Here is a 27941-nt window from a genome sequence, read left to right on the forward strand (position 1 = left end):
CCCAACAAAACATCCCCCCCCCCCCCTGCTCAACAGGCTCTGGCAGGGTACAGCTCTTAGAGTATTTCTACACTGCAATCAGGAGGTTCAGTGGAGCACGCATAGACATGCTGAGTTTGCGAAGTCGAATCACAATAAGAGCAGCTTCGGCTAGCTGCTTAAGTTCACGCCCAGGGTCCCAGGAAGATTTGTACAGCTGGAGCTGCTGCCCATGCTGCCATGGCTTCCCGGCTCTTGTTGCTCAAGTTAGCTAGATCAAAGCTAGCTCAGGTATGTCTGCATGTGCTGCACTCATACCTCTGATTGCAGTGTAGACACAGCCTAATGCCCTGATCCTGCTCTGGGCACCACGTAAGTGAATCTCAGTGCCTGCACAGAGACCCATTTTGACTTTAATGGGGCTCCTCCGTGAGGCCACAGAAATTCACCTGCAAGGATCTATTGCAGGATCAGGGCCTTAGTTGCCAGAAGTTTCCTGTTTACTCACTTTCTCTGTGCCTGGCAGAGCAATAATAAATAGTTATTTATTTATTTATTATTTATTAAGAGCCCTCCTGCAAAGTAGCTTGGGGCATTGGAAAAGAGGTAACAAAATATCAAGGGTTTCTAATACAAAGGGAAGGAGGGGAAGGAATGGAGGAATTCAATGTATACGAGGCCAACAGTGGCTATAACGTATTTAAACCACTATTGAAATATATTAATAAAAAAAAGTGTGTTGTTTAAAAGTCAGAAGAGATGACGTGTCACCCATGGAACCATAACAGCAAAATAGCAAGCACCTGGCAGCTTAAAAAGAGAGGAGGTGAGTTTCTTTAATGATCCTGTAGGATCAGAATACAAATACACATCCGAATGTTTCATTCATCAAAGCTACTGGTGTATGCTACTTAAGGTTTTAGGGAACTTCATAGCTCTAATTTCCTCCCCTCACACTCTCGGTTACAGTTGTTCACTTTTAACTGAGCAAAACACAAAATGATCCTGATCCTGCACACTTTATTTATGCAAGTAGTACAGTTATGTACCAAGTAGTAGTTTTCTTGAGACTTCAGTTGTGTTGTAATAGTAACTTGGTTCTGTTAGTTGCAACCTTTAATCCATTAGGTTGAATACAAATCCCACACCACCACTACCTAACTCGGATATCTTAAGGTAACACCAAGGCGGAGATGTTAAATCAGACTTACTGCCTCTCATCTTCAGTGGAAGTTAATGATTCTGTCACCATTTTCAGGAGGAGTAAGGGATTGCGTTCGTGTCCCAACTGATATTCCCTTTTTTTCAGTAAGACTTGCTTCCAATAATTAAGGCTATGTGATTGTTATGCAAGCAACAGCTGCTTCAATTGCCTACGCATTGATTGCACAACAAGTATCTATCCTAACAAAGTCACATGTTCCTTTCCATTGCTCAGTTCAGTCCTGTGTGATTCAGCTCTCTTTGGCTATGTCTCCACAGGGATAAAAAACCCAGGGCTGACCCAGGTCAGCTGACTTGGGATCATGGGACTTGGGCTCTGGGGCTGAAAAATCACTTGTACACCCCTCAGGCTGGAGCCCAACCGGTGGGACCCTGAATGGAGGATCCAACAGCTCGAACATCTACGTAGTGACTTTTAGCCCCACAGTGTGAGCCTGAGTCAGCTGACCTGGGCCAGCCGTGGCTGTCGTGCAGGTCTTTTATCCCTGTGTAGACATACCCTTTAAGTCTCTGTGTTGGCCTTTCTCACCCTTGGGTAAATGCCGATCTGTTTGTGTTACAGCATGGGCCATCAGTCATGGGAGCTTGCTGAAGAAAGAGCCACTTGTCAATTTTCTTTGCTAAATCACAGGGTTTCCATAAAAACCAGGACAATGGGAGATTGAAGTAAAATTGTGATGAAGAAAAGGGGAACCAATTGTGTGTGAAATTACAGTAGTATGTTTTCTATCTGGGATTGAAATGAGATACTCAGTAAAAAATATTGTAATAAAATTATGATTGGGGTTGAATATAGCTGCTCTCCACTGGCTGAAATCAGAACTATTCAATTGTATACGGCCTAGGCCCTCTGGGAGAAACTACTTAGTCTTTAATAGTCTCATAGAGCATCAGTAATTCTTCCCTCTCTGCATACAGTGAGAGGTCCAGATCCTTGGGATCCCCTCTCAGGGGCGGCTCCAGGCACCAGCGCTCCAAGCGTGTGCCTGGGGTGGCAAGCCGTGGGGGGCGGCCTGCCGGTCACCGTGAGGGCGACTGTCAGGCAGCCTTCGGCGGCGTGCCTACAGGAGGTCCGCCGGTCCCGCGGTTTTGGTGGCAATTCGGCAGCGGGTACGCCAAAGGCGCGGGACCGGCGGACCTCCCGCAGGCATGCCGCTGAATCCACGTTACCAGCGGACCTCCCACAGGCGCGCCGCCAAAGGCTGCCTGACTGCTGTGCTTGGGGCAGCAAAATACATAGAGCTGCCCCTGTCCCCTCTGCACCTCATGTAGTTTGTGGAGATGTAGGGAAGCCTTACTGCCACTTTGTATGCCTGATCATGGGGATATTGCACACGGGTCCGGTCCCTAGGTGTAATGAAGGTGTGCCTCAAGTGCTCCATTTGAAAATGGCAGTTCAGAACTGGCTGAATGAAATGGCTTCCCAGCCATGCTGCCTATGATGAAGGATGAGGTGGGAGTGGGAGATGCTACACCATCTGTGAATTTTCTCATACCGAGGATATCTTTGGGTAGCCAGGTAAACTGGCTTTGTGGGCACTTTGTGCCAAAGAGCTGGCATAAAGTGGCTGCAGCAGGTGGAGCATGTTCTGGCCCAGAATTAGAACATTTTACTTGACCAGTTATGTTTCATATTCAGGATGGAAATACTGAAGCAGATATTGAGACTGAGATTATTGCTTCATCTTACACTTTCTTAAACACTCTTTTTTTTTTTATTTGTATGTGAAAGAGATAAGGGAGGCAGCATGGGGATGTCTACATTGCATTGCAAACCCAGGTGTGTAGGACCTGGGCTTGTGTATTCAGTGTTTCCAAGCCCTTGAGTGTCCACACTGTATCGTAAACCTGGGCTTACAATTGCTGGACCTGGATCACAGCCATGTTAATGGATCCATACTGCATTATGCAGACCTGCTGCTCGGGTCTGTGGCTTGACCTTCACTCCCTCTGCAAAATGACAGGGCTTGGACCTGAGTTGCAATGGGACTTGGGCCCTCACCCATGCCCCCAGCAGGTTCCAGGACCTGGGTCCTGAGTGTTTGTGGACCCAAGATACACTGATTTGTGTGTGGAAGGAAGAGGGGCTTGGGCTCAAACCTAAGTCAGAGCCTGGGCTTAATATGCAACGTAAACGTATCCTGTAAGTCCAGCAGAAAGAGCACCTCACTGGAAATCAGTAACCCAGTGTTCTTTTCCTGGCTCTTCTATTGACTTGCTGTATGACACTGGGCAAGTCACATAACTTCTCTGTGCCTCCGTCTCTCCACCTCTAAAAATGGGATAGTATCTCTCCACCTTTGTAAAGCACTTAAGAGCTATAGAGGAAAATATGTACCAAGTATTATTATGAAAACAAGTTCTTGAACTGCCCAAAAGTGTTGGGTAGCTATGATGGGTCTGTGTCCTCCACCGATGCACGTCCCTCCCACCCCCCTTGGTTCAGACAATGAGTAGCAGCATTTCTGGGGAGTTTTTGCCTTTTGATCTCCTCTCTGATCTAATGCAATTGTCCACTGGCAGAAGCGCTGTGAGGTGCAGAATAAAGTAATGAAGCTAATCTGATTTCCACCCCCAACCCCAAGATCTACATGCCCTTATTGTATTAGATTCCTAATGAGATTCTCCATCTGCACTCCAGCAACAGGACCGAGAGTGTGTGTGGGGGGAGGGTGGGTAGCTTTTTACACAGGAGATTGCCTCCATTTACATCCCATCTTTAATAGATACAAACCTGCCTGCCCTTGAGTTGTAAGGCATTTGTTTCCCTTTCCAAAAGTGTGCGTTGGGGGAGGAGCTTCTTTCTTGTTTATAAGTTGTAAGAAGAAAATATATAAACTAAAATGGGGGTATCTGTGATGTGCAACAAATGTAAACGTAGGAGTGGTAGTGTTGAGGCATCCTTCTCCTCTGCATGTGTGCTGTGCCTTACACCCGAAGGGCTGAGATAGTGCAGTCAGGTGCATTGGAGGGGGTGTGGAAGGGATGTGCTTCCCTTGGAGCCTCCAAGAGGAATTTGGCCTAACTTAGCCAGAATTCCTTCCTTGTGCTGCTGAGCAGCACATGCTGATACATCATGTACACCACCCTTGGGGTGGGAGTACCATGCCCACACAGTTCAGAGGTCCCGCGTGGAAGAGGTGAACCCACTGCCTGGGGGTCATCCACCCCTCTTTCCAGCAGGTAATTCACATAGGGTGCTAGGAGGAAACAAGTCCTACATTCTCCAGCTACAAGGTCCTGTTGAGAAGAATGGGAGCCATTGGGTGCTGAAAATCTGGCTAGTAGTAGTTCCCCCCTGCAGCTCCCTCTCTTACATAGCCGTGCAGGGACTGACTAAGGTCTGGTCCTAAAGATATGGCACTTTCTAGCAAACTAAATTAAACATAACTCAGATTATAGAATGAATCTGTGGCAAACACAACACCCATTTTTGCTTTATTGCAAAAAACCCAAAGTTTGAAATCAGTCACTCAACAAGTACAAGAACTATAAAGCAATAGTAGTATGTAGCAGAGGGAAACCTCCAACTATCAGCTCGGTAAATGTTTTTGAAATGCCTTCCAAATGAGAGAGGTTTGTGACCAGTTTATTATACTTGTAGTGCCAAATCTTGGTCTTTTAAAACACCAAATAGCGTTTTGCCATTGAGTTCCATGGGACAAGGATTTGGCCTTAGCATAGAGTCTTTGTTTGAAATAAACCATGTGGGTGACTCATATTTATGGATAAAATGCTGGGGAAATAGTTTTTAAGGTCTTTAAAAGAAGTTTAACAGCCTCAGCTCGGTCCTCGGTGGACAAAGGTCCATATCACAGAAGCACCATACATAATTCACTACAGGAGAGCCCCAGAACTAAGCAAGAAAACTAAATTGCCTGTCACTTACAGGAAAGGTGTTCTCTGCGTGTCAAGGTTGACATCATTGGTAAACCAGGGTGAGGAAGATCACATCTGTCGCTGTGTAGATACACTGTGTCCAGACTGCAGAGAAACAGGGCACATTAGTGTGAACGCTCAAATTACCATGTTGTTTACAATTCTTATTCACAAGGCAGTGAGTCTCTCCCTCTGATCAAGTTGGTGGTGGTAAGGAGGGGGAAGGGAAGCTTTGTGTGTCAATATTTTTAAAGTACCACTGATTGTCTTATTAAAGCATAACAAAGCTACCCACAGTAAGAACATATATTCTGTGCACAGGGTTGTCCTGTCAGAGGTGTGAGGCATTACAACTTAGTCTGAATACAAAAAACATCTCATTATTACACTGGATAGGAAATGCTGCTAGTTACAGGCAGCGAATATGACTTCAGGAGTACAGTTCATGAGAAGTAAATGCCATCTGGCTGTCATTAAGTGGCTGATTGTGCCTTTCTGTGATTGACTGGTGATTGATTGACAGGTAGTAAAGAGAGGAAAGAGATATAGCATGTGTCAGCCAGACAGGTGAGCCTCTTATTTCAAGGTTTTAATATTTGTGGTGTGGGTAGTTATCATGGGGGCAATTTTTTCCTTTTAATTCCATTCGCACTGCATTTCATATAAATTTGAAGCCTGTGCAGAAGAATGTAAAAGGAAGTAGAGGGTTTGGCCAAATATTAATTTGATCTTTTGCGAATCTTCACAGTTTAATTCTAGAACCAAAGAGAAATGAACTTTGTCAAAGATACAGAATGTTTTCCAATCTTGCTTTCCATATACATGCAAAACTAAAAAATCATGGGTAAAACATGGGTGCTTAGTTTGAGGATTCAAATTGCTGTGCTTGAAAGAAATATATTTTGCACTATAAAAGACTTTCTAAAACTTCAGGATGAAAATTAAAGGGGCATGTTGCCTAGTTAAATTGCAAGCTTACTAAGCCCTGGTCTACACTACAGAATTACTTCAGTATAACTATGTTGCTCAGGAGTGTGAATAACCCACACAGTTGAGCAATGTAGTTATACCAACCTAAGCAGCAGTGTAGACAGTGCTGTTTCAGCAGGAGAGCTTCTCCTGCCGCCATAACTACCGCCTCTTGTGAGGTGGATTAACTACGCCAACGGGAGAGCTCTCTCCCTTTGGACTAGAGCGTCTTCATTAAAGTGCTACAGCGACACAGCTGCATCAGTGCAGCTGCACCGGTGCAGTGTTTTAAGTGTAGACCTGCCCTAAGATTGTAAGATCTTTATGGAGCAGGGGCGGCTCCAGGCACCAGCGCAGCAAGTGTGTGCCTGGGGCGGCAAGCCGAGGGGTGCGGCGTGCCGGTCGTTGTGAGAGCAGTAGTGAGGCCGCCTTCGGTGGCATGCCTGCAGGAGGTCCGCCAGTCCCGCGGCTTTGGCAGCAATTCGGCGGTGGGTACGGCGAAGGCGTGGGACCGGCAGATCACCCGCAGAAACGCCGCCGAATCCGTGTGAGAAGCGGACCGCCCGCAGGCACGCTGCCGAAGGCTGCCTGACTGCCATGCTTGGGGCGGCAAAAAACATAGAGCTGCCCCTGTTAGGGAGGGACTGTTTTTTTGAGCTCTACTTAGCACAATGGGGGTCCATGACTGGGGTTCTTAGGTGCTATAATACAAAATTATATTATTCATAATAATAATAAGTAATACCATCCTGAACCAGGCTTCATTCCTTCACAGTGTATTGGGTAAAGTAGAATCCAGTCCTGCAAAAACATATGCACGTAAGGCTTCATCCTACAAGGTGCTGAGCACCTGCTGAGTACCTTCTATTCCCATCACATTCAGTGGAAGTGGAGGGAGCTTATCACCAATCGGGACGTGCTTAGCACCTTGCAAGGCCAGGCCTGTACACAAAGCTCCACTGGTGTAACTAAAGGTATGATTTGAACCCCTCCCGTCGGCGCAGGTAGCGTTTTCACTGAAGCGCTACAGCTGCGCCATGACCACATTTTAAATGTAGACAAGCCCTTAGTTAAACTTGGCATGTAGACACATTTACATCTGTTTAAACTTAGCCGATATCTGTTGCAGAAGGTGCAAGCTAAACTGACGTAAGCCAGTTCTAAATAGACATAGAGTATCTACACAGGAATTTTTGCTTGTTTAATTAAACTGGTGTTTAAACCAATTTAAGTTAGACTGATATAAATTCTTTGGGTAGACAAGCCCTAAAGGCTTGCAGCATTTGGCCCCTAAAAATGTTGAAGGGAAGAACACCTGATATAGCGCCCCATACTGAGAGGTGCTGAGTACCCTGAGGACATGGTCCTACAAAACTTGCTCACCTGGTGTAGAGGATCAGAATGAGGCCTAGGCACCCACTAAAAACCAGTTTAAGATGTTTTGTGAGGGTTCATGTGAGTTTTGATTGGTGCATGGGCCTTGCGTGGGCCCTGTGCACAAGCATGAATTTCACTCATGAGTAAGGAGTACCCATACGAGTAAGGATTTGCAGGATCAATTGCTTTACTCACATTGAGCCTTCTCCTGATGCTGTTGAAGCCAATGAGAGTTCTACTATTAACAGGGCTCTGGACGGACCCTCAAAACTGAGGGTCTAGTTGTGCAAATTCTTACTTATTTGAGTAGTCCCTACTTGCGTGAGTAGCCCCACTGGGCCTGATCCTGCAACTCTTAGGCATTTCTGTAGCTATACTCACCTGAATAGTTTCATGGAAGCCAATGGGATTACTCATGTGTAAAGTAACTCACATACACGTTTGCAAGATCGGATCCAATAGGTCTACTTGTTTGAGTATGGCTTGCAGAGTTAGGCCCGTGGTCTTTACTTAGGCAATGCTCCCAATGACCTCTCCAACTGAAGCGTTGCCTGAGTAAATACTGCAGGATTTAGTCCTTAGAGATGAAAATTTAAACTAAACACTGCATGCTCAATAAAAATACAGATCATGCCTTCAGTTGTGAAGCTGAAATCCCCACTACAAACAATGGGGATTTCTGCTTAAAAATGGATAGTCCTATATATACCTCTATTATCATAAAGGCATTTTCCTAGCATTATTGCTGCCAAAAAACTAAAAAGCTTTAATTCTGGAAGGTATTTTTTTTATAACAGAGTTAAACTTTTGGAAATACATCTAGCTAAATGGCAACATTTAAAGAAATAGCATAAATAAAATTAAGGCATTTTTCATTTTGTTATAATTATCTCAGATGGAAACTTATAAGGTAAAGAGACATTGGACTTTTGTTCTCTTATATTTTTTTGTGATTAATAAATATACACTAAGTTGCTTCTTCATGAAAATCAGTGTGGTAGCATGAGGATTTCAGGAATTATAATTAAAACTTGCAATGATTTATGCAAGGGCTCCAAAAATGAATGCAATTTAGATACATTGTGTTAAAATACCATATTATATTTAAATTATGCTTATTTAGGTTTAATAAATAAGTGAGTACGGTATGTAAAATATTCATTATATGTGATGTCTATATATCCAGTGTATCATAAAGACTTTATATACTGCATATATATTCCTTTCTAAAACATAACTGTGAATCCACAGTATATTTTTAATTATTCCCTCAGTAATTATATAATACAGAAAAATTGTCTTATTAGATCAAAGTGGAATTCACATTTGGAAGCCTTGATTCATATCCTTTATATTCCTGACCTCAGGAGATGGGATAATATTCTGAAGAGGAAAGAAGAAAGTAGGTTTTCCTAATTTCAATGTGAACCCAGTAAACATGTTCCATTTATGTGTTAATACAAAGTAGCTATATGGGGCTTGTGCGTACACACAGACAAACCCCTGGTGTAAATAACTATTAATCAAGAAAAAAGTGTATTCATCCAAGAAGAAAATAACATGAAATAGCTAGGATTTTACAGGTATCATACATAATTCTGTGGAACTTTACACTAGGAATCAACAAGGCTACTGCTTCTTTAAGAAAAGATGGTCTCCAAACAGTTTATGAAGTGATAGATCATATATAAATAGGTTGTTTGCTCTCAGTACAGATGCCATCATTACTAACTACTTTCAGGCTCTTTGAGAGCTAAATAATTTTGTAATGCATCATTGAACATTTAGTTGCTTCAATAGCAGATGGTTTCAGGGGTCCATCTGCTCACAGCAATGTTTTCAACAAGCCCCCTTCACCTTCACCAAAAGGTTCAGAAACATTAGAATATTCATTCTTCACCACAGGTGCCTTTTCTGGATCCCACCCTACAGGAATAGTGGGTCACATTCTCATACAGGCAGAGGTGGGGCTGTATCGGATGCTTTTTGAAAGATGTGACTTAATCTACTGTAATATAGATTATTTCAGCAGGCGAATGGGTGGAGCTACAATGCTTCGGAAATGGATGAAGGGCTGTGTTGTTCTGAGTATAAACAATGTTCTATTAATGGTATATTTTTACCAAGACTTGCAGCTAACTGAGAAGAGCTGAATATTTTTGGTAAAGGGAAAAAAATACTTTGTTTTTATATAGCAAAAAGATTTAAATATCCACGTGTCATGCTGCTGAATAGAGAAATCCCTATGGCGAGATGAGATTATTACTGAGTCAAACCTATATTTCCTTACATCACCAATAGGAAAAAGGGTAATAAAGAATGGATAAGGGTTATATAATCAGAAAAATCTGTAAATTAGGGGCTAACATCAGGGACGCTGTATAAGAAACACAGTGAAGAGATTCAGAAGGAGGTGTAAAATAAAAAGCCATACCAAGTAATTAACTCTTTGAGGTGAGTATATTATCCCCAAATCAGACATTGGGAGTCATAGATTTTACTCAGTGAACTATATAAACACATTTTAGCTATTGACTGATTGGAGACATGTCACTTTATCACCCATTTGTCAACCTAGACACATAATGACCCAACTGTTGCTGTGCCGCAGAACCGAGTAGAAGGCTATCTGCAGGTCTGCGCTCCTTCAGTCTAGCAGAACTGCTGATACTACTGTGTGACATGCACAAGAAAGGACCAAGCATTCCACTCTCTTATAGCTGAGCACCTGCATTTCTTTGTCTTCCATAAAAGACTGTGGTTTTGTCAGTTTTAAATATATATGAACTTAGACCCAAACCTCACTGAGAACATTCCTCTCACTGAGGAATGTCCAATGCTGGTTTCAGATTTTGCAGTTTGAGCCCTGTCCATCTCAGAGGCATATCTGTGGCTTTTTCTCTCCAATGTTGAAGTGTACATAGGCTCATTGACTTCAACTGAGTGCCTTGTGTGAGTAAGAAGTTCTTACTTACATAAGTGGATGGATGGTGCTGTGGTCAAGATGCCGGACTGGGCGCCTGAAGATCTGGGTTCAATTGCTGGCTTTGCCGTAGACTTCTAGTGTGACCTTGGGCAAGTCACTTCATCTCCCATATTAGTAAAATGGGGATATAATAATTCTTTTGTCTGATTGGATTGTAAGATTTTTGAGGCAGGGACCATCTCTTATTATATGCATGTACATCACTAGCACAATGGGGGCCCGCACGCTGGCTTGGAGCCTGTAGCTGCTTTTGTAGTAGGTACTTATGTGAGTAAATTTGCAAGGCTGGTCCTAGCGAGAGAGATTACTATCTTAAGATAATGTTATGGGTTTGATTTAAACCTTCAGTAACAGCAAGTCAGATAGTAAGACTTAGCCAGTGCTATTGTACCTGAGCACTACAGTTCATAAGCTTCTCTGTTACAGACCTTCTAGAGAGTGATTGATCATGCATGTTGTAACATATCTGTGACCATTGGGATCTTCCTGGTTTTTGCTTTGGGACACAACATGGACACTCCAGGTGGCATTGGATATAGAACTAAGAGGAAGTGACTGAAAGCAAACCACTTAAGCTAAAGAAAAACTTCTGTTTACTGGTAGCTAGTCCTGCTGAACAGTTCTGATTCCATTCAATAGATGACGGTTATACAGATAATTTACACACGAGCCAATTCATTATCTTATGAGCACCAGCGTCTGGCTGTCACTGGGTGAATTTAACTAGAGTGGACTAAACAAAGCTGGCTTCTTTTAAAATCCTGCAACCCAGGCCTTCCTGCCATCCTCTCTCTGCTCAGTCAGAGGGAGGTGATAATCTTTTTGGAATGCAGCATTTCACAAGGGAGGATGTAAAGGTCTGCCTTCCAAGCTGAGATGAGCAGGGAGGCAGTATTGAAATCTGGGTCCAGATTATTAGGTTTAGCCTGTTGTTCAGAATTTGGTATGAGCCCAAACGTGGGAACTGTTCTTGTGAGACTTCAGTTCCAGAAGGCAGAAATCTTGCAGTAACATCTGTTCTCATGAGATTTCTGAACAGGATCTGGAAAATGGGGCCCTTCCTGAAGCAGTATTACAGATTTGGGTTCAAATATGGTCATTTGGATCTGAATTCTTCCTGAAATTCACAGGGATGTGGAGTAGGGATGTTGTAAATGGGGTTCTGGTCCAGGTTCAACTCTGATTCCAAAGAGAATTTCGCAGTGGAACCATATTATTTTATAGAGATGTGAAGATTTCCTTTAAGTGGAGTGAAAGTTCTTCCCTCAAAATCCATTAGTACAATTTAGAGCTTTCATTCCAATCTATTATGGGCAGATCCTCCCCCCACCTCTCCACAACTACAGAGGGCCCTTTGGCAGGATAACTAGTGAGATTACCCTGCACAAGAATGCACACCCCTTTGTAGTGGGGGACCTTACTTCTGAGGGGAGGGTTTGCTACACAGATGCAAGAAAGCCAGAGGATCTGCCTTTGCACAGTGTGCTCACTGTCACACTGGCATCATGGAGAACTACTTCAGCCATAGGGCTGAAGTGACCTCTATGGAGCAGTGCTGAAGGTGCTCCATGACCTGGGAGGAAGGATTCCTTCCTTGCCATATTCTGTGTGCAACCCAGCTAATTGGGCTAAGGGTTGTGCACTGATTACTTGGTCCTATTAGATGATTCCACTATTTCTATTTGATCCAACACACAAGCAGAGGTGCAGAGAAATGCAGTAACTTACAGTGAGTCAATAGCGAACCCAACTATTGCCCTGACTCCAGTAAGGCATCCGAATCACAACTGCAAGCTCCTGTTCCTTGGGAGACCTGTGTTATTTAAAAGCTTTATGGAATTTGAATTGGTTATTTGAAAACAACCTACTCAGTGCAATTCTTAGCCAAGATGGTGCATGACTCAATGTGGTGAAGAGATTCATTGTCATAGAACAGATGTAATGTTGTACAATCTGTTGAGCAGTTAGTCTTTGTTCGGCTTGTACAGTGCCAATCACAGTGGGGCCCTGGTCTATGACTGGGGTTCCTAGATGCTCCTGAGAATGGTACAGAATTCAGGTGTTTGTGGAATCCCCATTGAAGTGAATGAGAGTTTTGTTTCTGGAAAGTCTGCATGATTAGCCCTTAATTTGCTATTGTTTTTAAATTTCCATCAGAAGTCCAAAAAGGCAGGGATGATCTTTATCGATCAGGAACTTTCACACTCCAGAATATTTGATATGATCCCTGTTTGATCCCGAGTGAATAGCAATATTTACTCAGGACCTGGAAATATTAAGTAAATATGCTCTTGTGTAACTAAATCCGTGTAATGTTATCCTTCATGTAGATGTGCTGCAGAGGCACAAAAGGGATAGTGTTAATGAAAAATGGGTATAATACTGCATGGCATTCATATAAAGTAGTAAAATTCATAACCGAGTGATGGGCACTTTATGTACTGATAGATGAAACATAGAATGTGAACTCTTTGCTGGAGGAACCCTGCCTTCTTTTGTGTATGTACAGTGCCTAGCACATTGAGGGTACTGCTTGAAATAAGAGATATGTATTTAAAGTTATTATTTGTAAAATGCCTTAAGATCCTTGAGTGAAAGAAGCTGTGTAACTGTAAAATATTATATCATATTTATAATAAAATGTATGTTGAGAAAAGTCCACGATTCTAGAGGAATCAATGGGATGTTCTTCCTGTATTAGCAATGGGGGAAGGGGGTCTTTAGAAATACAGTTACTATTTATTCTGTTTCATGCCAGTAGAGAGGACTCCCCTATGTTATAAACAGATTACTGTGCTGGGAAGCTGTGAGAGCTGGGGATGAGTTTCTACTAAACAACCAAATTATGTGCTTAATTATGTCTCTTGTGAGAGGGTACACTCACCTATCAGGTGGTACATAATGTCTACGGAGTGTGCAAACTAGCAAGAGACCCTTGCTTAACCTATGCATCAAGTTTAGCCAGTCCTCACTTCCCCCCCACACCCCCCCCCCAGTGTGAATGGGAGTGGGGCCATAACTACACCTTTACCTCACCTTCTCTGGGGTTGCTAACCATCACCACTATTAAACCACCCAGTGCTGGAAGCCCAGTTGTGCCTGTTCTCTGTGCAGGTGTACTGGAGAAGCCAGGGAAAGAACTCCCTGAATCACATGGGCGGCAGATATAATAGGTCAGGGGAGGCTTATCCTCCCCTGGCACAGCCGCTGCCAATCCGCCGCCGGACACCTGAGCTGTGGTGGCTCCGTCCCTTCCCTGAGGCCCCCACCACCAGCTGCTGCTGCTGCTTCTTCCTCTCCTTCACTCCACCCCCCTGTAGTTCTCCCTTGCTCTCCAGTGGGGAGGGAGGCCACTCTGCCTCCTTGTAGTGGGGTTTAGTCCTCGGGCTCGGGTCGCACTGGTGGGGCCAAGACGTAAGCAGTCTAGAGTTCCTGGGCCCGTCTGACAGAGGCAATAAACAAGAATAGTCTGGGGCTCTTGTCCCCGCCCCTTGGTGGGGCAGTGCCCTGCGCAGTCTCTAGCTTTTTAGCAGTTAATAGTCTAGGGCCCCAGCCCTCGGGTGGGGCTGGGCTGGTAGCAGGCTGTAGCCTAAGCCTCCCGGCCCATGCAGCCAGCAAACACACTGAGTCAATAAGCTCTAGCCCTTTGGGCAGGGCAGAGTGGGAAGCAGGCTTTAGCCTGAGCTTGTGGGCTCAGGCAGCCAGAAAATGCACACAGTCAACATGCTCTAGCCCCCGGGTGGGGCAGAGCAGGGAGCAGACTTTAGCCTAAGCTTGGGGCTCAGGCAGCCAGCAAACGCACACAGTCTTGGGGTTCAGGTAGGGGTGAGCACCCACACAGTCTAGGGGCTCCAACAAGGGTTGAGCACCCAGCAGGCAGTCTAGGGTGCTAGCAGGGGTGTTCATGGACCACAGACTTCCTGGCCTAAGGTGGGGAGTTGGCCACCATGGGGTTCGGTGGCAGGGGGACACAGTCCTACCCTACTCCACCATGTCCCAGTCCAGGGCCCTAACAGTGGCAGAGAGGTCTGCCACTGGGTCGGCAGGGATCCAGCCACAACATGCTGACTTAGAAGCAGTCAGCCCTGTAGCTGGCTAGTCGTCGGCTGTCCCTGGACTACTTCCTACCTCCCCAGGGTTTGATACCTCTGGCATTCACCGGTCCTCTGGCTCCTCGGGGTATACAGCCAACAGTAGTCCTGGCAACTCTTCATCTGGGTCCATCTCCTTCAGGGACAGGGTGCAGCCAAGCACCGGTTCAGCTCCCAGGTGTCGCCGCAGGGCAGAGGCGGCCATCTCCTCTGCTGGCTCCAGCCCAACTGAGCTACAGCACCTTTCTTTTATACTTCCTGCCCCGCCCTGGTACTTCCAGCAAGGGGGGTCGGGCAGGTCTGGCTCCACCCACCAAGGGGAATGTAGTGCTCCCTCGCCCTCCCAGTGCGGAGGGCGGCCACTCTGCCTCACTACACCTCCCATCCGGAGGTCCCCACAGCTTGCCTCATCCCTCCTGTCCTTCCCTCCTCTGCAGAAGTGGCGGGGGTGAGGAGGGATGCGGCGGGCGGGCGGTGAGGAGGTGAGTGGTAGGTGGGGGGGTGAAGAGTCGAGCAGCGGGAGGAGAGGTGAAGAGGGACACGACGAGCAGCAGGGTGAGGAGCGACGCGGCAAAGGGGCTGTGTGTGGAGGGAGCAGGGCCTGGGACAGAGCGGGAGTGGAGTGTGGGTGGGGCCGCAGGTGGAAGAGGTGGGTCAGAGAGCTAGCCTCCTCCCAGGGGAAGCTTCACCCACCACCCATAAGAGATCCACCATGGGAATCCAGACTGCATCCTGCCTCCCATATACATCCATGCTATATACACACAAGCTATACCAGCCACTCACTTTAATATTGAATGAAGTCCTACAGCAGTTTTTGTTATAAGCTCTTTTCTCTGCATACATATATAGTTGCATTTTTTTTCTTCATTTTCCCATGTACAATGAATCATGGCTGCAAACAGCTCATACAATAAAATATTCTGTCATATAAAATTATTCCATGCAAGGTTTTATTTGCACTGTACTCAAGAGTTAATGTGTCAATAAAAAAATGGCTTTACCTTAACCACTCCAAATAGACTACCTGCTTTATAGGGTTTGCATATAGTAACCCAGCAATTTGCAGCTGGATAGATAGATAGGCAGACAGATGATGGATAGATAGAGTAAAAGGTTCCACATTACAAATGATAAGTGCATTTGAAGGAAAAACATGATAGTTTTAAAAAAGAGAAGGCAGATTTTTGTACAAAGCTTGCAGCTTGCTAAAATGTTATATGGTGTATACATCCACCCAAACAGTGAAAGCCAGGACCTAGCTCTGTGCAAAAAATGGGACTGGTATGAGAGCTGACTTGATCCCAGCCTTTGGAATTAAGGGATGCCAAATAGGCCTGAGTTGGTCATTCCTTTCCAAATCATCTGCTGCATCTTGCTACTTCAGAATATTGCTGAAATAATGATAATGTGAAAAGGAGTGATAAAGGGCCTGATCCTGCAAGACCTTAATGACCCTTGTAGTCTTTCCTCCTGAAAGGAGGAAATTAATCAGAAAACACGACTCTGGATCTCTGGGTTTGCAGCTGCAACCTTAAGGTTGGATATTAGATGAGATTTTTATTTTTGGTCAGTCAACCATGTGTTCAGTCATTTTAGGATTCCATGCTCAAAGTAGCCCCAGGTTCATGAGGCAAAAGGATATAGTTCTGTCAGGTTAACCACAAGAACAAACATAACTGATTGGAGCACATGAGAAACTGCCATGTAGCGGGAGATGGTCTGAATGGAACTTTGGATCTTTTCATCCACAAAATGTTGTGTCAAATTCTGTCGTCAAATGCATGCACATAGAACTCCCACTTAAACAAATTGGAGCTGTTTGCCTGTGTCTGAGTGCAGAATTTGGCCCTTTCTATGAACATACATAAGCATATCCCCAAAACAGATCAAAGTGAATACTTTGCTTCTGGAAAGTTCTTGATTTGATACTAAGTTTGCCCTTCTGCAGAGGAACAATACACTATGCAATTAATTAAGTGTGCCCAGAGAAAGGCAAACTGTGGTGCTTGCAGAACACTTGCCCTGCTTCTGGTACTTAGCTATTGCTCTAAATGTGACTTTCATAATGTTGTTTGGAGATACCAGCAGTGGCTCTGTAGTTAAGATTTTCACTTAAAACTGGGTACACACCTCTGTTTTTGTCGGAAGAATCTTCTCCACATTTATAGCACAGAGTCCATGAGTAACAACTTATTTTTTCTTTGTGTATTTGCAGGTAAATCTGTTAAAGGCATGGAAAAACTCTCGTATGAAGAAAGATTTAAAAAATAGGATTTTTTACCTTAGAAAGAACACAAATGAGAGGCAACATGATACAAGTATACAAAATAATGAATGGTATAATGAATGGACCTCTGGTCTGATCCCGTTTGGCAATTCCTGTGTTCCTAATTGTGTGGAAAAAGTGTGCATCTTGGGAGCTATAAAAGGCTGCTGAGTAAACATCCCATGCTTTCTAGGTTTGGCGCACACACTCACCAGGCTTTCTTGGTTAGATGTTAGGGGGAAGGGTGACCTTGTGATTCAAGCACAGGGTTCAGACAGGCTTTGCCACAGATTTCCTTTGTGACCAGAGTTGGTCTATATGCGAGTTATTTCCATCTGTAAACTGGATTTAATTATACCTCCCTACCTCACAGGGCTGCTGTGAGGTGTCATTTGTTATTGTTTGCAGAATAAGTTGAGATTTCAGCAGGGTGTTATAGAAAAGCAAAGTATTTATAATTCATGTCAGGCTTTTTCCAGGATCATAATCTGCTGAAATGTGTGGAGAACATCATGAAGGTTCCAATCACCTCGTATGAAAATCTACAAAAAGGCAAAAGCTAAGTTGAAATCTCTGTGGTCTTGAAGCCATGAATTTTTTTTCTGTGAATTATTCCTCCTGTGTGGGAAATCCTATGGATCACGGGGAATTCAGAGAGGGAGGGTATCTTTTTGTAGAGGACAACTGCCTCCACATTGCTTCCTTATCCCTCCCATTCCTCATGACAGTATGGCTCTCTAAAACCATGCTCCTATTACTTCTTCATCTGTGTCTGAGCCAAACCCTCTTTAAGAGATTGTTTGAGTATTTGGAGTCGGGGGCCATGACACAGTCAGCACTAATTCACTTAAGAAATCCTTGGAAGTATGAAGAGGGATACTGCCCTGGGGAAAAATGGGCATCACACTACAGGAAACTTATTTACAAAATGGAAGTAGTTCAGGGAAGAGTTGGATGAGCCGACTTATGGGGAAAGATTAAAAGCACTGAATATGTATACCTTGCCTAAGCAACAACTAAGAGTATGGTTTATATATATATATATGTGTAAGTTCACCATCTACATCTGCAGATACTTTAAGGGCATAAATGCTAAAAAGGGAGAGGAATGAGTTAGTGTGGCAAAAGAGTGTTTAACTAGGAATCATATGATGGAATTAGGAGAGGGAAAGTATAGGCTGGTTAAAAAGTGAAAATCCTGTAGCTGGTTTTTTGTTTTTTGTTTTTTGTTTAAACTAGACTGGGCAAAGCACTAGAAAATGTACATTAGGGAACAATTCTACATTGGTGGAGAGAAGGATTTGGATGGCCTTTTTGGTCTTTAACATCTCTAACTTCTGCTAATTGAATATATTGATTTGTGATAGGAATCATACTTCCTTGAGACGCAGTAGTTCTCTGCTTGGTAGCTCACCAGTTGCAAGTCACATAAGTAAGCTATAGTGAAGTTTGGAAACCTATAACATGAGCAAAGCAGAGACCTTAAAGAGTGGTGTTCAGAGCAGAAAGAGGCAGTGTTTGGGTCTGGCACTTCATTAGGTTCAGGCTAGAGTTCACAAACCAGGCCAGATCAGGCTTTTTGGGTTTGGGTTCAGATTCATTGCTGTGCCAAACTCCTCAGAGATTTAAGACAAAAAGGTAGTGAGTGCACCATGTCATCTAATCTCGTGGGTTTTCTGTCATTTTGAATGAATGATGCTATCTTGGACTGAAATCTTGTAAGAATAGTCACTACTGCAAGATTTTGGCTGCTTCCAAATCAAAACCAGAAAATGGGGCCCATCTGGCTTCCAGTTTTATCCAGAACAAAAGCCATAGCCAGAGGATGAATATTTGGGGAAGTGATTTCAAACCTTGCTCCTCAATCCCGGCTTGTTTCAAATTGTTTTTGGGCTGCCCTCCTCAAATATTTCTTCCTGCTGGAATGTGGTGAGAGGCCATGGGACATGGTGGTACCAAATATCATCAGCTGTGATTCTGATCACTGTTTTGACAAATATTTAATTTTGTGCATTAAAAATGCTGTTTTGTCCCAGAATGAGCACTATGTCATGGCAGTGATGTGCAAAATGGGTGAGGGAAGGCAGGTGGATCATCCGAATGTTAATATGGTATCATTTTGGTGTAGTGGATCATCATAGCCTGGGGACCTTAATAGCCATTCACAACATGGGGCAGCAATGTGACATTTTGTTATACACTTTAATTTCATTTCTCATTTCAGTACTGGAACAAAACAACTGCAAATCAAAAGACTTGCAGTCATTACAGAAAAAAACTATTTCCGTTCTTTAGAGAAGGACTGTAGCCATTGCAGAGTTGATTCATGATTCAAAAATGTGTAAATCATAGTGATTAAGTGAGTTTAAGCATTTTGTTAAACATAAAGGGCCCTACTGATGTTTGTGTATGTGTTCCACTTGTGATTAGCTGATCTTTCTTGCTTTGCCATTTTATTAACTGTGGTAGTTCTTATTTCTCTGTTTCAGGCATGTAAGAGCTTCTAAAATGTACCTTGCATCCCTAAAATACATTGGCAGCTGGATTTTTGGATACAATTTTTTATTTAAATTTTTACTCTTTGCTCAACAAAAGTATAATCTGGTTGTATATAAAATCAAGAAAATGTTACAAAAGATCACAAAAATATCAAATATTAACAATGCTTAAAAAGGGGAAAATACTAGGGGTTGTAAGGAAGTGCAGGTCATTATACATCATACTTAACTATTTAGTGATTATATGTATTGTATTTATATTTTCATTTACTTATTTTAACTAATTAGGCCCAAGGAATTTATATATGTTAATTACAGAAACCTCACCAAAAGGCGCTGTAGTACTTCTCAAATACAGGGCAAGATCTTCTTAATGGATACTCTCCTTTATGCCAGCTCTGCTTCATTTATATTTTGCAGATGTCCAATAGGCCTTGACTGATAGCTTTCCCCTTCTGTTGCCTTCATAACATTTCCAATCCCCTAATGTTAGTTCACAAGGAATTTGAGTCACGTATTTTCCCACCTACAATGCCGCTAATGCTAGTCTTGCTTGAGAGTTTAGCAGCACAGGATTCTTCCTCTCTCAGTGGCCCTTGGGCCTTTCTTTAAAAGAAATAGCTAACACACACGCCGAGTTATATAAAAAAGTTGGATGTCAGTGCTGTGGTGAAACACTGACATTCCATGTCTACAACCCAAATTTTTGAGGCAGCGTACAAGTTGGAAAACCACCAGTGGCAAGAACAGTTGCCATTTTGAATTTTGTTTCTACTTTCACAATAACATTGCGGAAAAGATAATCAAGCTTTTAATTTATATTTACAGATGCAGTCAGACAGTAGTTCAAACCGAAATGATGCAAAATATGCCAAGCCAAATCAATTATTGTATACATTCAGAGCTATACATTTGTTAGATAAATAGAGTAGGCTGAAAGTCTGCCAGATATTGGCTATTCTTTAATACAAATGTAATAATAATAAAAAAAATCCAAAAAGGTATGAAACAGATAAGGAAAACCCTTAGCCTGCCTATAAAATGGATAAAGTAATGAATTAAAATTTAAAAATAAATGAAATCATATGCTTTATTGCAAGAATTTCTTGATGCTGCATTATTTAATTTCAGGCTTTGTAAAGTTGGTTTTAACAGTTTTTTCGCTGATTTTGCAAAAAAGAATATGATTTACACTTTAAAATGTTAATCCTCTCCATTGCTTGGGGTACAAACATGGAGCCTACTTCTGTGATGTATTGAGCACCTTCGATGACTTCAAACTGATGTTAATTCATGGTGCTTGGCACCTTGCAGAATTGGACCTGTCAGTATTTATTTTTACATTTGTGCTAGTGTGTAGCTCACTGTCAGCCCCTCTTATTTATCTAATGAACATGCATCTACAAACGTTTATAATAAACTGATCTGACATAATGTGTCACCCCAACTCTTTGCTTAAATATTACTTAAAACTTTGAAAATGAAGTGACATCAAATGCTACCACTAATCTGTGTATGGTGTTAAGAATCAGTAATCAAAATAGATCTGAAAATGAGGTCTGCAGTTGTGATGCCTTATTTCCAGTGGTATCTAATAATAATAATAAATAATTTTTTTCATTTTTACAAATACTTCACAAACATTAATTAAGTAAAAGTAAATTGTGTTTTCCTTAGCTACAGAGCTTTCTGACTGCATTAATCTCTATTTATATTTATCCTTATGTGTTAAGATTTATGTTGAAATGCAGACCTTACTGATTTCAGGATTTTACTGACAAACTTGAATATGGTACAACATAAAAACCAGGACATTTAATTTAATTTGAACCAATCATATTCTTCAGTCATCTTAGGCCAGATCCTCAGCTGATATAAATTGGTACAGCCCCATTGATATCAGTTGAGGATCTAACCCATTCAATATAAAGCTTTATTTTAAAAAAAAAAAAAAAAAAATCCTCCACAACTTAGTTCCTGAGACGGCTATTGAGATTTTACATATAAGCCTGTAGAAGTGTTCAAATTATTTTATTTTAATGTTTGTGATAATATAAGAACTATATTAAAAAATAATCACCAAGGAAGAGTTGAATTACTAAAATGAAAGGTTTAATGTTGTCATCAAACATTATTACATAAACTTTTTTAATTGTGAGAACTGATATTTTAGAAAACCATTTCCTTCATGTGCCCTTTACATATTTGTGCCTAAAATATGTCTGTAAAAAGGCAATTATAATAATATGTATAAGGTACTGTAAGTAGCAAAATTGTACTCTAAGATACCAGATGAAGCTATCTGGACTGTGTGATAAAGTTAGTCAATGTCAAGTTAAGAAACAAAAAATACTTTCAAAATGTTAACATTTGTACATTTAAAAGGTTTATGCTTCAACTCATAGGTTTTTTTTCTAAATATAATTGTATGGGGGCTGTCCAGTTTATCAACAGCATTTATTAACCTGGTTCCTTAAATAAATCAAAATATATTTTAAAATCCTTTTTTAAAGATTTGTTCTTCATTACTTATGAAAGGCAGTGTCCCTTTAGGAAGCATCACAATAGTTTTCAAACAGTCCATCGTCATCTGCAACCCTGTAACCTCAATCTTTAAACGATATGATTTTATTTCCTACTTTGCCTGATACATTATTTTCACCTTTCTGAGTTAAAATTATTGGTAGTGTGTCACATTAAAGTCAGTTTGATTACATAATTTAAGGAAGCATGTTCCATTTTTTTCAGAAACCACAGAATAATATAGGGATGCGGGGGTTTTTTTCTACCTTTTTACTCAACCATTTAAACAAGTGCCCTGTGTTCCTTTCGGAAAAAGACATGGGCTCCCTGCACCCAGTTCTGCTCCAATATAATGAAGTTGTTAAAGTAGCAAGACTGACAGGTTAATTATCCTTTATAAAAGGGGGACAAATTGAACTGTGTCTTTCCATCATTTTTTGATATATCAAGAAGCTCCTGAGGTGCTCAGATGCCACTCTGGTGAATAGAACAACTAATCCACTCTGCTATTCTTTGCTGACCCTGCTCCCCCCATCGGGGCCTTGCAGTATATTGCAGTTGGTTTTTGTTTCACATTCAACAGATTCCACTTTATTATAAATTCAGAAGGATGTTTTCTCCTCCATATGTTGGCTGACAGCTCCCCTGAAATACTGATGGCTAAATTTAAACTCTGATGAAAATTAACCCAAGTGTTAAATGCAAACAGGAGCTGCTTGGAAAGAAAAGAGTTATCATGGTAAATGCCAAACAGTGGAAAATGTGTGTAAATTAATGGAGCCTCACTGGTGACAAGCTGTCAGGCAGTTTGATGGCTCTCGCTAGTGGTTTAGTCCCACTGAAGTTGGCCAGAGGGCAGCATGGACAAGTCCTGCTTTTCAAAAAGACCGCGGGATGCTTGACAGTAACGCTAACTAGATCATCTAAAGTTCATGGTCAAAGAAGAGATTTTTTTTTTTTTTTTTTTTTTTTGCAGAGCTTTGCACATACACAGCTGGGCTATGAATGAGAGATCAGATCACAGTTGCAGTTTAGCGGTCACAAAAGAATGCAGAATATAGTGGTCAGAGATTAGTGGTGAAAACAATTGAAAGTTAATTTCAGTGACAAATTACTTTTATTGTACCTCACAAAAATTGACCTAAAACTGTTAAATGAGTATAGAAGAGTGTTTGGTCACTTGCATATTTTCTTGATGAAATGGTTTATTTTTAGATTTAAAAAAATGTTTTAAAACTGGCATCAGTATTTACTGTTGTCAGTTATTGTATCTTGCCCCTAAATCAAGGAAGATTCTAAGGAAAGCTTTGAATTATAATAGGACACATTTTATAGTTTACCTTTCTATTTTTCTCCAGATATTTTATTTTAATTTTTAAATGTTCATGTACTGTAGATTAATAGATAAAGAATTTTAACGGTCCACTGCTGAAAGTAGCAGAGCATCCTCTATTCCCATTGATTTCAGTGGGAGTAGAGAGCACTCAGCACCTTCCAGAATCAGACATTAATGGCAGTGTTTGTGGGTATGTCTACACTACGAAATTAGGTCGAATTTATAGAAGTCGGTTGTTTAGAAATCGTTTTTATAAGGTCGATTGTGTGTGTCCCCACACAAAATGCTCTAAGTGCATTAAGTCAGCGGACTGCATCCACAGTACCGAGGCTAGCGTCGACTTCCGGAGCGTTGCACTGTGGTAGCTATCCCACAGTTCCCGCAGTCTCTGCTGCCCATTGGAATTCTGGGTTGAGATCCCAATGCCTGATAGGGCAAAAACAGTGTCGCGGGTGATTCTGGGTACATGTCGTCAGGCCCCACCCTCCCTCCCTCCCTGCCGTGAAAGCAACGGCAGACAATTGTTTCGTGCCTTTTTTCAGCCCAGACGCCAAAGCACTGGGATCATGGAGCCCGCTCAGATCACCGCGGCAATTATGAGCACTTTAAACACCACGCGCATTATCCTGGAGTATATGCAGGACCAGAACCTGCCAGGGCAAAACCAGGTGAGGAGGCGACGGCAGCACAGCGACGAGAGTGATGAGGAAATAGACATGGACATAGACCTCTCACAAAGTACGGGCCCCAGCAATGTGCAAATCATGGTGTTAATGGGGCAGGTTCATGCCGTGGAACGCCGATTCTGGGCCAGGGAAACAAGCACAGACTGGTGGGACCGCATAGTGTTGCAGGTGTGGGACAATTCCCAGTGGCTGTGAAACTTTCGCATGTGTAAGGGCACTTTCATGGAACTTTGTGAGTTGCTTTTCCCTGCCCTGAAGCGCCAGAATACCAAGATGAGAACAGCCCTCACAGTTGAGAAACGAGTGGCGATAGCCCTGTGGAAGCTTGCAACGCCAGACAGCTACCGGTCAGTCGGGAATCAATTTGGAATGGGTAAATCTACTGTGGGGGCTGCTGTGATCCAAGTAGCCAACGCAATCAAAGAGCTGCTGGTATCAAGGGTAGTGACTCTGGGAAATGTACAGGTCATAGTGGATGGCTTTGCTGTAATGGGATTCCCTAACTGTGACGGGGCGATAGACGGAACCCATATCCCTATCTTGGCACCAGAGCACCAAGCCAATGAGTACATAAACCGCAAGGGGTACTTTTCAATGCTGCTGCAAGTACTGGTGGATCACAAGGGACATTTCACTAACATCAACGTGGGATGGCCGGGAAAGGTACATGATGCTCACGTCTTCAGGAACTCTGGTCTATTTCAAAAGGGACTTTCTTCCCTGACCAGAAAATAACCATTAGGGATGTTGAAATGCCTATAGTTATCCTTGGGGACCCAGCCTACCCCTTAATGCCATGGCTCATGAAGCCATACACAGGCAGCCTGGACAGTAGTCAGGACCTGTTCAACCATAGGCTGAGCAAGTGCAGAATGGTGGTAGAATGTGCATTTGGACGTTTAAAAGCGCGCTGGCGCAGTTTACTGACTCGAATAGACCTCAGCGAAACCAATATTCCAATTGTTATTACTGCTTGCTGTGCGCTCCACAATATCTGTGAGAGTAAGGGGGAGACATTTATGGCGGGGTGGGAGGTTGAGGCAAATCGCCTGGCCGCTGATTACGCGCAGCCAGACATCAGGGCGGTTAGAAGAGCACAGCAGGGCGCGGTGCGCATCAGAGAAGCTTTGAAAACCAGTTTCATGACTGGGCAGGCTACGGTGTGAAAGTTCTGTTTGTTTCTCCTTGATGAACCCCCCCCCCCGGTTCACTCTACTTCCCTGTAAGCTAACCACCCTCCCCTCCCCTCTTCGATCACCGCTTGCAGAGGCAATAAAGTCATTGTTACTTCACATTCATGCATTCTTTATTAATTCATCACACAAATAGGGGGATAACTGCCAAGGTAGCCCGGGAGGGGTGGAGGAGGAGGGAAGCGCCGGGTGGGGTGGGGGAGGAGATAAGGACAAGGACACACTGCACTTTAAAACTTTAAAACTTATTGAAGGCCAGCCTTTTGTTGCTTGGGCAATCCTCTGGGGTGGAGTGGCTGGGTGGCTGGAGGCCCCCGCATCGCGTTCTTGTGTGTCTGGGTGAGGAGGCAATGGAACTTGGGGAGGAGGGCTGTTGGTTACACAGGGGCTGTAGCGGCGGTCTGTGCTCCTGCTGCCTTTCCTGCAGCACAACCATACGCTGGAGCATATCAGTTTGATGCTCCAGCAGCCGGATCATCGACTCTTGCCTTCTGTCAGCAAGCTGATGCCACCCATCCTCTTCAGCCCACCACTTGCTCTCTTCAGCCTGCGATTCAGCCCGCCACCTCTCCTCGCATTCATATTGTGCTTTTCTGCACTCTGACATTGTCTGTCTCCACGCATTCTGCTGTGCTCTGTCAGCGTGGGAAGACATCTGGAGCTCCGAGAACATGCCATCCCGAGTGCGCCTTTTTCACCTTCTAATCTTCACTAGCCTCTGCGAAGGAGAAACATTTGCAGCTGGTGGAGGAGAAGGGAGGGGTGGTAGTTAAAAAGACACATTCACGTTAAATCTTGCTGTTCACATTACACAGCACATGTGCTTTCGTTACAAGGTCGCATTTTTCCTCTTATATTGAGGGCCTGCCGGTTTGGTGTGAGAGATCACTCACGCAGTGCCAGGCAACAGAATTCGGCTTGCAGGCAGCCATGGTAAGACACAGTCTTTCACTTTTTTAACCTTCATAACATGTGGGAATGGTTTCAAACAGCAGTGCCCTCATTTCCCATACCAAGCGGCCGTTGGGTTGGCCATTTAAAATGGGTTTGCAGTTTAAAAGGAGGGGCTGCGGTTTCCGGGTTAATGTGCAGCACAAACCCAACTAACCCCCCTCCCTTCCCCTCCCCTCCTCCAATTCTCTGGGATGATCATTAACAGCGGGGAACATTTCTGTTCAGCAGAGCAGGAACAGGCACCTCTGAACGTCCCCTTAATAAAATCACCCTATTTCAACCAGGTGACCGTGAATGATATCACTCTCCTGAGGATAACAAAGAGAGATAAGGAATGGATGTTGTCTGCATGCCAGCAAACACTGGGACCATACGCTGCCATGCTTTGTTATGCAATGATGCCAGACTACGTGCTACTGGCCTGGCGTGGTAAAGTGTCCTACCATGGAGGATGGAATAAGGCAGCCCTCCCCAGAAACCTTTTGCAAAGGCTTTGGGAGTACATCAAAGAGAGCTTTCTGGATATGTCCCTTGAGGATTTCCGCTCCATCCCCATACACCTTAACAGACTTTTCCAGTAGCTGTACTGGCTGCGAATGCCAGGGCAAATTAATAATTAAACACGCTTGCTTTTAAACCATGTGTAATATTTACAAAGGTACACTCACCAGAGGTGCCTTGTGTACCCTCAGAGTCTGGGAGCACGCCTTGCGTGGGTTCGGGAGTTACTGGTTCCAGGTCCAAGGTGAAAAACGTCTCCTGGCTGTTGGGGAAACTGGTTTCTCCGCTTCCTTCAATGAGCTATCTTCAATGTCTTCATCATCATCTTCCTCGTCCCCAAAACCCGCTTCCGTGTTTCGTGATTCTCCATTGACGGAGTCAAAGCACACGGTTGGGGTAGTGGTGACTGCACCCCCTAGCATGGCATGCAGCTCAGCGTAGAAGCAGCATGTCTGCGGCTCTGCCCCAGACCTTCCGTTTGCCTCTCTGGTTTTGTGGTAGGCTTGCCTTAGCTCCTTAATTTTCTCGCGGCACTGCTGTGCATCCCTGTTATGGCCTCTGTCCTTCATGCCCTTTGAGACTTTTTCTAATGTTTTGGCATTTCGTTTACTGCTACGGAGTTCAGCTAGCACGGATTCGTCTCCCCATATGGTGAGCAGATCCCGTACCTCCCGTTCGGTCCATGCCGGAGCTCTTTTGTGATCCTGGGACTCCATCATGGTTACCTGTACTGATGAGCTCTGCGTGTTCACCTGGGCTCTCCACCACGCTGGGCAAACAGGAAATTCAAAATTTCGCGGGCCTTTTCCTGTCTACCTGGCCAGTGCATCTGAGTTGAGAGTGCTGTCCAGAGCGGTCACAATGGAGCGCTCTGGGATAGCTCCCGGAGGCCAATACCGTCAAATTGCGTCCCCACTACCCCAAATCCGACCCGGAAAAGCCGGTTTCAGCGCTAATCCCCTCTTCGGAGGTGGATTAAAGAAATCGATTTAAAGAGCCCTTTAAGTCGAAAAAAAGGGCTTCGTCGTGTGGACGGGTCCAGGCTTAAATCGAGGTAACGCTGCTAAATTCGATCTAAAATCGTAGTGTAGACCAGGCCGAGTGTTTGGTCACTTGCATATTTTCTTGATGAAATGGTTTATTTTTAGATTTAAAAATTTTTTTTAAACTGGCATCAGTATTTACTGTTGTCAGTTATTGTATCTTGCCCCTAAATCAAGGAAGATTCTAAGGAAAGCTTTGAATTATAATAGGACACATTTTATAGTTTACCTTTCTATTTTTCTCCAGATATTTTATTTTAATTTTTAAATGTTCATGTACTGTAGATTAATAGATAAAGAATTTTAACGGTCCACTGCTGAAAGTAGCAGAGCATCCTCTATTCCCATTGATTTCAGTGGGAGTAGAGAGCACTCAGCACCTTCCAGAATCAGACATTAATGGCAGTGTTTGTGTGTGTTACTATATCGATTT

Source organism: Emys orbicularis, chromosome 3 (assembly GCF_028017835.1).
Source record: "Emys orbicularis isolate rEmyOrb1 chromosome 3, rEmyOrb1.hap1, whole genome shotgun sequence".
Lineage (NCBI taxonomy): Eukaryota > Metazoa > Chordata > Testudines > Emydidae > Emys > Emys orbicularis.